The sequence below is a fragment of the Trachurus japonicus genome, chromosome 1 (genome assembly GCF_045865225.1).
Source record: "Trachurus japonicus isolate A0001 chromosome 1, Traja_1.0".
Taxonomy (NCBI): domain Eukaryota; kingdom Metazoa; phylum Chordata; class Actinopteri; order Carangiformes; family Carangidae; genus Trachurus; species Trachurus japonicus.
In genome coordinates, this window is record NC_140907.1 from 25863808 (window position 1) to 25874800 (window position 10993).

Consider the following 10993-nt stretch of genomic DNA (forward strand, 5'->3'; position numbering starts at 1 on the left):
CAAGGAGTCGTGACTTTTGTCCACCCAAAGAATGTAAGTCCAGTTTTGTCTTTACGTTTTCGCCGTGTTTTGGTCTTCATCAAAATAACTCTTAAGTGGAAGATAGCACACAGGTTGTGGCTAGGCTAAAATTTTTTTTTTCAGTGCTAGGCTAAATTAATTAGATGACATCATTCAGTATTTAATTTGGTAATCTGGCTCAGTAGCAGACGGATATCATAAAATTAATCAACAAAAATGTTTGTTACACTGCATTTTTTACCGATTTTTACATATTAGCCTACTCCTCTTCCTGTCTGTATTTTAAATGGATGTCGTTTGTATGTAAGTTCCTTCAGTTTTAGCAAAACAAGCTTTTATATTTGTTTTCCACTGAAAAAGTGGCAGTGACATGACTTTATTGAATAGAAAAGGTCTGAAATAACAAGAAGGACGCCGTGTTTGTGTTGAATGAAGTCAGTGAAATGTAAAAAAACAAACAAAAAAAAAAAACAGTGTTTGGGGGAATAAGAAGACACCATGCCAAGCTCATACATTTACTGTAAATGCTCCGCACCTCTATATAGTTCATTTGCACAGGTAGTCTGGTTGACATGGTGTGGGCATTGGTTTACCACATCTGTTTGCTTTCTCAAGCAGAAAATACAGCGGCCTTATCTGCCCAGTCACTCCACATGACTCCTCCCAGCCAGCATACCTCCAACCAGCAGCTAATCAGGCTGAATAAGTGGAAACACCTGTGTGTGTATGTCTGTGCACAGACTCCACACAGCAATGACCAATGAGGAACACACTGTGGTAAGATAGACTCATTAACTTGTTCTAGATGTGTATGGACACATGAATATGAGGGCAGGGCAAGTTACCTACATAGAAGCTTTTTTTCCTGTGTGATTTGTGTGTGGCTGCTGCTCATCTTGGCTGAACATTTACCTCAGACATGTTTACTGCCTCTTGAGAAACCTTATATTGCATTATTTCTTACAAAAAAACAAAAACTCTATAAACCTCTTCACAGATGGCTTTCTTTTAAGAACCAGCTGGGATTAATTAACACGATTACTGGGCACAATAGGTCCTCTCTCCTCTTTCCCATAGAGGACACGTTTATGTGGGAAAAGCACAGGTGTAAATAATGAAGTTAATGAAGCCTGGTGTTGTGCATGCTGGGTCACAGTCACACTCTTGGTTTACTGGAACATTTAGTGCACAGTTATTGTTAATGTTATGAATATCCTTCTTGTATGTGTTGTGAATAAATGTTTATTTGTTTTTTATAATGAAAAAAAAATATAATAACAATACAATGAATAAAATAATTGTTCAAAAAGGAGTAGGATGAAGCCCGGGTTTATCTGGCCCTTTCCCTATTCTCTTCTATTTCAAAGCAAATTCAACTTAAATCAAGTCTAATTTTCTCTAATTTGATTTATTTGATTTGATACTGACCCTTGGTTTATACTGAACATAACACGACTGTTTACTTCGACATACATGTGTATCCTTTGGCCTAAAACAGAAGTGCATTGTTACCTAACTATTCACTCCCTTGTGCACACACACACACACACACACACACACACACACACACACACACACACACACACACACACACTGAGCAAGGGTGGCACTTTTAGTCCAACTATGCAGTTGAATCAGCTGTTTTAACATTAGATGCTAACTCTGCAGATCAATGGCCCTCTCGGTCTATTAGTCATACCGGCCCTATTAGCATCTGCTATTAGCATCTCCTCATCAATACCATTGATCAAGCTGCTCTGGCTTCAGGAGAGGGGTACACAATGAGAGAATAGGACATTAATCTGATCAGACAGTCGACATCAGTCACGTCTAATAGTACAAGAGGTGAAGCTTTACAGAGTGACATAACAAGTCTGCATTGTGTAATGTGATAGTGTTTAAAAAATGAAGGTTTTCCTTATTAAATTAATGAGATGAAATGAAAACCTGTCCTAATTTATCAGTCACTTACAGTGACTGATAAAAAATGTTACTCACAGTCCGAGACATAAATCTTTAGCATTAAGGAATCATGGTCAAAGGCAGATTGATAGCACATTATAAAAAGGTTCTCAGGTAAAAAACAAACAAACAAAAAAAACCCTACTTTTGTTGGAATCACTTGACAAATAAATATTTTTTATTCATATGGCACCTCTATCATTGGTCATACTGACCAATAAAGGTTGTAAAAATGTATTGTATTATATATATATATATTTTTTAAAATATATAATGTTTTAAATTAAATAGAATACAGACTAGTAAAGTAAAGTAAAAACATTAAAAAAATTAAAAAGTAAAGTAAATTAGACAGAGTTGGGAAAAAAAAGAAATGGTTAAATAAAATGAGATAATTAATGGCACAGGTATACAGTAACAGTGATTTCGTGAGAACAGTGCTCAGCAGCTCTACACAGATGACTGTCGATAAGAAAAAAAAATTCAAAGTGTAAAACATCCGAAATTAGTCTTTTACGTGCTGTGGTTCGTGGCTCTCAGTTGAAACTGCCGTTCCTCATTTAATCCTGCAGATGACAGTAGTGTGCTGATGAGCTGACAATCACAGAGAAAGGTCTCTATACGGCTCCTCTCTGCATGATCGAACGCCTCGTCACGGATCATTATTCGTATGTGGATTTCAGCTCTTGCATCATGGGAAGTGGCTTGTTGTTAGTTGTGGAGTTTGTGAATGTTCCTCATTAGAGTCTGGTTTCCCCTTCAGAGCCCACCGACTCCCACAAGTTCAAAGTGTCTGCAGGCTACAGCCTCGTATAACTGGAAAATCATACTTATTTGTGCAAGAAGGCGCATGTAATCTTTTTCATCTGATATGTAAGAGAAAAGATGTACGAAGCGGAGTCGGTGGCCATGAGAACAGCAACAAACTCTAAGAACAGCAAACAGTGCACCCTCTCCTCTCATCTGTGTGTGTGCGCGCGCCTTGGTTGCTTTAGTTTTAGTTCAGAATCAACTAAAGCCAAGGATCAGTGGAGCAAACTGCCTTACAAACAATGAGACAGTGTATCACAAAAGCACATACTCATCAAAGCAAAGGTGAAAAAGTTAAAGTAAAATCCATTTAAAGAGCTGCGATCATCTTGTGTTTGGTCGATCATTAAATTGTTATTGGGTCTTCGTGCTCATGTTTCTTGGAATTCTTCTTTATTCACTGGAGATGATTTATGTCTAGAAGCTTATGATCTATAATGAGTAGGGATGTCAGGACACCACAGCAGTTGTGCTATGATTTCAGCTCCATTTACTTGAAAAATAATCCTACAGAGAGAAAGTTAGAAGCTCTTTCATGTCAGCTGCCGTGCGGTCAGTGTGAGGAGAAGTGGCTGTAGAGGGAAAACCCGACCTCACAGACAGAACTGGCTCAGAAAGCAGCTAATATTTGTTGTAAATGGTGCTGAATTTGTCCCTAGATATTTTTTATTATAAAACGGTTGATTAATCAGTCAACAATCTTGTTGTAGGCCTACATCCAGTTGTAAACACTGGATGTTTGCACAAAATGAATTTTGAAAGAGCAACACAATCAGTGATGATGAAGTCCAGCAGTGGGTTGCCTCCCCTGAATATCAGCTAACAATTGGAGAAAGTGAGAAAGCTTAAAGAAGAACTACTGTATGCAGGATTTTAACCTCAACTATGCTACATTTTTACCTTAATTAAACAGCTTCAGACTAATTGTGATGGTTAAATAAATGACTTGTAACTTGTTACAGGGAGAATGGAGGCTCTCTGACTTCCACGTAGTGTCTCTTGGCCCGAAAACCAACTTTGCAAGATCAGCGCCTCCGACCTGGTTTCCCAGATCTCATTTTGGTGACACCGCAACAGAATGTACTGCGTAACCCACAATCTCTTGTTTATGACCGTTGAAAACAAATGCACATGGCCGGGAGGAGGGTTAGCAAAACAGTGGAACAGCGAACGGACTTAGATAGTTCCTCTTTAAACATTGTGCAGAACCTTTCTTAAACATGGTATCAGTGATCTTCAGACAACAGATTTACACAAGTTCACTCAGCTATATAAACTTACAAGTGTATTGATACGAGTTGCCGTGCCTCATAGCTGCTTGAACAGAAAAACAATAGTTAAACAGATTGTTGGGTGGAAGCTTGAGTCTATAAACTCTGGACGAAGACGCCCGCTAGCGTGACTCTTCGCTCCTTACCTGAATGTGTGAGTGCACACTGTGAGGGTCTGATTTGTCACTGATGATACCTTCTTCTCTTGCAGGTGGTGCAGATTAACAGGTGTAGAACAGCTGTCCTCCTGTCAAGAATCTGCTTCACGTGAACCTGCGAATGATTTACAAGGACAGAGGTAGTTTGCATAAAGAAAAATGCTTTTAAGCTGATTCAGTCATGTCAATTTTTTTTTTTACGAACTGGAGGAAGACATCAATTTTCACACTTGCACATGCACACACACACTCATGCACACACACAAAGTCTAAGGTCTTCAGTGCTTATTTCTACAGTCTCTCTGAAAGGAAGCATATCTGCAGGGAGCAGAGGCCAGGGCACACACACAATCCCAAGTTCCTGGAGAAGTGCTATGTCAGCAAGGGGCTACTGTTTACATTGACACACACACACACACACACACACACACACACACACACACACACACACACACAGCATCTTCGGCTTTCAGAGCAGCGAAGTGGTGCAGACAGGAGGATTTGGTCTGTTCTGGACTTAAGATTCACATAAATCTAACTCAGCATCTTTTGGTTTTTTAATTTAACTGTTTCGCTCCTTTTGCAGCAATGAAAAAATGCCCTGACCAACAAATAATTCAGTATAATAGCATCTAGTTTTACACTCTTTTATGCCTCTAATGCCAAAATATGGGGTTATATACACAAATGGCACAAAAAAGTTCACTGCACGACACCCTGGAAAAAGTGTTTCTTATTTCAGGCTCCACATGAACATGAATACAAAAAACAATGTCCAAATGAACATTACTAACTCATGCTGTGTGTTCAAGCGTACAATTACACCCCACTTTAGCAAAGATTTCTAGAGATGCTAAATATGCCACATGGCTGATGTTTCATCACAAGACACCTACAATTTTCCTTTTGATGTAATGTTGAAGAGAAGAAAGGCGTCTTTGATTTGAATATTTTACACAGTGTAAATGATATGTAGCTTGGCTTAAATGAAGCGCTTAAACAACGATGTACTGTACGGGAGATATACGGGACGCTGTTAAACTGAGTGGAAATTTCCTCTGTCCCTGAAGGCCTATAAACTCTGAATGAGTGGGGAAATGGGGAAATTTTGGGATGGTACGGGTGAAAGAATGAATCTACTAATATTTTTTTACTTGTCAAATGTCAGAAAGTAATGAACAATTCCCTATGATGTCCCACCCTCCATTCAAAATGATGTATTCAGATACTTTTTATTTATTTAAATACAAGTCCAATATCCAAAAATATCAGGTTTACAAGTAATATAGATAAAGTAATAAATCATCACCTTTAAGAAACGTGTCAGAAGAGCGACTGAAACGATAAACATGGTGGTTCCTACTTATGACTTTTCTGTTGCTCAGCTTATCAATAAATCAAGTAACCTTTTCTGGTTTGATTGATACTTTTTAGTATCAAAAAAATTATTTAATCTACTTTCATGTGCATAAACACTGTTTATTAATGATTAATAATTTCATTTAGTTTTTACTCTCCTTTAAAAAAGAAAATCTGTACATGTTAAAATACAGGACCGATTTATTGGTAAACAGCACTAATAACATACAATACATGTTCAAACAATACACACACTGGTCTGAACAGTAACCACTGCACAGATGCAAAGCAGCAGTAGCCGAGAGGAAATAAGACGTTTTGTAATAATCCTTTTCACAGGTAAATTGACTTTTAATCCACAGAGTTTGGAGTCTACAGTTTTAAAGTAGTCTATATTTTAAACACCAAATAGTTGCAGTTATGGTACAGTTTTGAACTATTTAACATCTTTGGTTGCCTTGCGTTGGACTGGGGTGTACTTTGTCAGAATATTTTTAATGTCAGTGCTCGAGAAGGTTTATGGGTATAAAAGGTGTGTAGGGGTGTAAAAGGGTCATTTTACAATCAGCATTTATGAAAAGAATGTAAAACACTGTCGTCACTGTCCGCCTCATCGTTCCTGTCCCCTTTTCCATTATTCCTCTCTATGTTTTTCCATCTGCTTCTCTTTGCAGCTGCTGACATCTTTTCATGCCAGCCTGCATCCTGCGTTCATTCTTCTTCTCCCCAGTCGGTAAATTCTGGTGGCACGAAAACAAAAACTGGTCCGTGTCATCCTTCCCTAACGCACGACCAGGATCATGAATGTGAGCCCCGAGCTGGCACGTGCACACCCACATAGTCACGCCCACATGCACGAACGCACAACAGCAGGCAGCGGAGGAGAGATGAAGGTGGAGAGTCGGAGCCTTGAGAGGGGCAAAAAAAGAGGAAACAAGAACAGGAGAGAGAGAATGACAAGCACAGCTTGGCATTTAAACAGAGGATTTCCTCTCTGTACCTCGTCTTCCCTCTGCTCTTTCTGTTTACATAAGGAGAGATCACTTCACATCACACCTCCCTAACCCTTACCCCTGTTCGAGTGTCCGAGAGTGTGTTTGTGCATATGTGTTCGCTCTCCTTAGTAACAGCCATCATTTATAATCTTAAAGATCCAAAGATAAAGTTTCACACGTGGATTAAAAACCGCAGGTGTGACTCAATTTTTTTATGATTTGTAATCCTGCTAAACTCTCCTTTTTTAAATATTTGGCACAAATCAAATTTAAGAAATGACAGTGACAAAGAAATGAAACTGCATAGACAATTTTGGAGCCACTAAGTAATATCCATGCGTTATCATCCTTTGCTCCTCTGTGGTGTCAGCAGACTGTCTTCCTGTGGCATTTTAGCCAAAAGGTGATGGATGTCTCTGGCCACCTCTTTGCTACCTCTGGGGGAATTTCATAAAACACTTAAGACACTATCAGAGTCAGCAGGCCTGAGAGAAAACATAATATTTCCTTTATTTTCTTACCTCAGGTATTCTTATCATTTCAGCTTTGTCTTCATTTTCCCTCCTTGGCCTGCTCTGACTCCTCTGTCCCAGTCTTTTTTTGGGTGTCTCAAGTGTTTTTCTTTCAAAGCACATCCTATATAAGAAAGATTAGAGGGGCACAACAACTGACCACCATCTTATCTCATTTCTTACCAGCTCAGTGGTTTTGATGGAGAAACCAAACAGTCCCACACAACATTATAACAACTGTACATTCACCAACGTTTGGGTCCGTCCATCCGTTCATCCATTTATGTGCCAGTTCCCTTTGTGAGGCATCGCTGCACAGGGAGCGATCATCACACTGGTCCGAGGTGGGCCGTAACGGTTTCCCACGGAGGCTGAGTCTTTAGCTGAGCACTTTATTAAATTTTGTGAGGTCCAAGTCAAGTGTCAAGTCTTGTCAAAGCAAGTTGTGTTTCAAGAGTAAATCGCTTAAGGGCAAGTTTAAATCCTGCCACAAGACTTCATGAGGAATCGAGTTGCAAAGTTTTTCAGGTCTCTGAATGGCAGACTGTCACAATTAAACTTTGCTGAACTTTGTGTTTACAACAAAAAAAAAACACTCTAAATAAAAAGCTTTAAGACTTCCAAATCCAAATAATAACAGACTGAGAGGAAGTGTTTCGCTTTTCTCTCTGGTTTCACAGTTTCAGTTCTGTTTCACTTGCGGCCACACCCTGTATCCATGGTGGGTGTGGTTGGGTGGGGACTGAAGTGTGCGCTGTTGCTGCTGTAGCCACACTCACACTGATATCACAGTTATAGACACATTAGAGGTTAAATCAGTGTAGGTCAGGAAATATGAGAATATATATAATCTGCTGCTGACTTGTTCTTTGAAAACTCTCATCAGCATTATTTGTTTATTTACTTTGGCCACCTGGGGGCAGCAAAACAAGCTCTAAACAAAACACCGACTGACTTTTATACTTGCTTCAGACTTTTTGACCCCAGTATACATGCATAGGTCTTACATTTATTTAATTGATTAACCTTAAACATTCATATGTAGTCATGTTTCTGTTGTCCTGAATGGTGCAAGTTAAGACTCAACCAAATCAACAACGTAGCGAACTATAAAATCAAAACAATACGCTGAAAGTCAGTGCTCTAAAAATGCAGCTGAGCAATGACAGTAACCGGGTATCATGTCATTTCACTGTGGATTCATCACTATGAGTGACTCCTTGCACATTACAGGTTGTCAGCTGAGTCATTGTCTTGTCTTGAGTCAAGTCTAAAGTGCATAGCTCATGGTAATTAGCTATATTTAGGCAAAATTATAAGGGTTTCATATTTAGGCACAGAAAAAATAAAATTATACTATTTCTCTGGAGTAAGAATTTCCCATTGTAGGAATGTGTTGCTACAGGGTGAATACAGTGAACTGGCGTGAGAACGCTACAAACTTTGACGACCACTTTTCAGCGTGTACCTTTTTTTCAAGTTAAACAAGTATTACGGTGCAAACGCTGTGGAGTCGAACTACTGCATATAGAATTGATGGGTTTGTGTGTTTGAGGAAAACAAAGCTAATAATAGTTCTCCAGTACCTGCAGACCACAGCACTTGGCGGAGTCTCGAGGGGCTGCTGCACAGATTGAGGGTTCCTCCTGATTTGTGTGTTTGTGTGCATGCCGTGCGTGTTTATGTGTGTGTGTGTGTGTGTGTGTGTGTGTGTGTGTGTGTGTGGTCTCGGGGAGGTGGTCAGTGTGCTGGGTCAGAATGCTGGCGAGGTACTTTCACAGAGTTTCAGAGACGCACTGATCAATACATGCTTTAAATAGGGACGCAAATACCTGCACACAGCATTAATCTCAATAGCTGGATCCTATTTAAGAAGGAAGCATTTTGCTGAATAGATTGGCTGGATGGCAACCACACACAGCCACAGTAAGTGGTTGGAGGGGCCCAAATGCCACTCAATGCCTTCCCCAGTGTTAATTAGCAATTGCTCGCAGACCACAAACACTCACAGATACACACTGAGAAACACACACACACACAATATGGCTGCATGGTGGCCTGAGTTCTGGTTTGTTAAATTTAATCCCCAGATTGTAAACTAGTTTTAGATGCAATATGAAATTAAATGAAAGCACAAAAAATGTTGCTACTAATACACAAATAGCCCATACAACACATACTCCAAAAAGACACCAGTGTCGCCTTAGGAACACACCCAGCCACAAATTAAATACAGTGTATTAAATCACTGTGTGCTTATTTAATCAGTTGTTAAAGGTCGATTGATAAGAAGTTCACCTGAAAACAGAACCAATAAAGCAACTCATGCATATGAAATTAAATCAAATGAAAACAAACAAATGAAACCACCAACTTTGAAAACAGCTTTTCTTGCAAGAAACCACAAATCAGGGAATGTCCTTCAAACTGAAGTACAGTTTTAATTTTCTTTGTTTCTTCTTCCAAAACCTTTAATAATTAATCAGAAGTGAGATCAATTAGCCTATAGACCCAACCATTTCCTAATCTTGCTCCTGTGATTGACAGTTTTATTGTTACGCCAACAGACCTCTTACCTTGAAAGTCTTTAATGGCTCTAAATGGGGACGAAATATCTAAATTACCAACAGATATTCATGTTTCCCAGAGGATGAATCTTATTGGCTTTGAAGATCAGATGCCCTGACGTTTTCGTGGAAAATCCCAGTATATTATGTCTTGGTAAAGCTGACACATGAATTGTAATGAAATTGACTTTTCCTCCAGTGGCAACTTGTTCACATTTTTTGGTTTTGAATGAAACGTCACTGCAACTACAGTATTATTGACTGAGGTGATGGTTAGGTAGAGGGATAACTGTGATGATCTCTTGACTTTTCATCCATCCAGCGCCACCATCAAGTCGAGTCCAAGCAACAGGCCCACTGCTACTAAGGTTATTGAACAGACACCTGCAGAACTAATTGTGTTTCCCAACAGCCTACAGGATTTACCTTGCTAAACTAACTAGTAGTGACTATTGTAAACATAAACAAAATCGGTAAGCATGTTACAGGCCGTAAAACTCTTTATAAACATCTTTTGACCACTGTTATGGATACAAATGTATGCCAACTTGCAGATTTTGGATCAGAACCGCGGCCTTTAGTGTTCAACAACTGCCTCTTTCATGCCATAAAGTTTATAAGCTGTCAGTCACCTAAGGAGCAAAAATCACGAGTGTGTTGACGTGCACTGAACCCGTGTGTATGTGTGTGTTTGTCTGTGAATGTGTATGTGTGTGTGTGTGTGTGCGCGCGCCAGGGGATTTGTGTCCGTGGCCCCGGGGCGTGTATAGTGGACAGCTTGCTGTTGGATTGATGGAGTGACGTCAGCGCGCCGCTACTTCTCCCCGAGGGCAGGATTAGTCGGGAGCAGCAGCAGAGACAGCGCTCCGGTAATCTCCCGGTAATATATGGTGGGAGACGCGCACGTTCGGAATTGCCGGTACACCGACTGCTGACACCGGAGGGGCCAGGCCAACCCAACCCGGGAGAAGAAGAAGACCCCTGCTGCCTGCACTGGAGCCACGATGGGCCGCTTCACGTCGCCGCCGCCGCAGCAGCAGCAGCAACAGCAGCAGCAGCACGCGCCCCGGGCAGGTAAACGCAGCAGGTAAGCTGCGGAGACGCGGGGTGAACTCGTCTCAGGAGGATTTACCTTGTTCACAGGCTGCACTGCTTGTCTGTCAACAACTGCTGCTGTTTTATTTTTACTGCCCGTGTCCACCCTCCCTGTGTGTGTGTGTGTGTATATGTGTGTGTTTTCGTGAAGAGAGGCTGCACTTGGGGAGATTATGGGCGGCTGCTGACAACTTTGCAGTCCGTGCAAAATTAGGAGAGAGACGCCAAGTCAAAGTCATTGAA

The 10993-nt window shown here is 40.4% G+C and overlaps 1 long non-coding RNA gene across 1 annotated transcript; it reads left to right on the plus strand.

The window, feature by feature from the left end:
- The first annotated feature begins 688 nt into the window (after nucleotides 1–688).
- On the plus strand, nucleotides 689–10742 carry LOC146992011 (uncharacterized). Its single transcript, XR_015036195.1, has 3 exons — nucleotides 689–798; nucleotides 4276–4362; nucleotides 10392–10742. It is a non-coding gene; the product is annotated as an uncharacterized LOC146992011 (long non-coding RNA).
- Nucleotides 10743–10993: the final 251 nt, after the last annotated feature.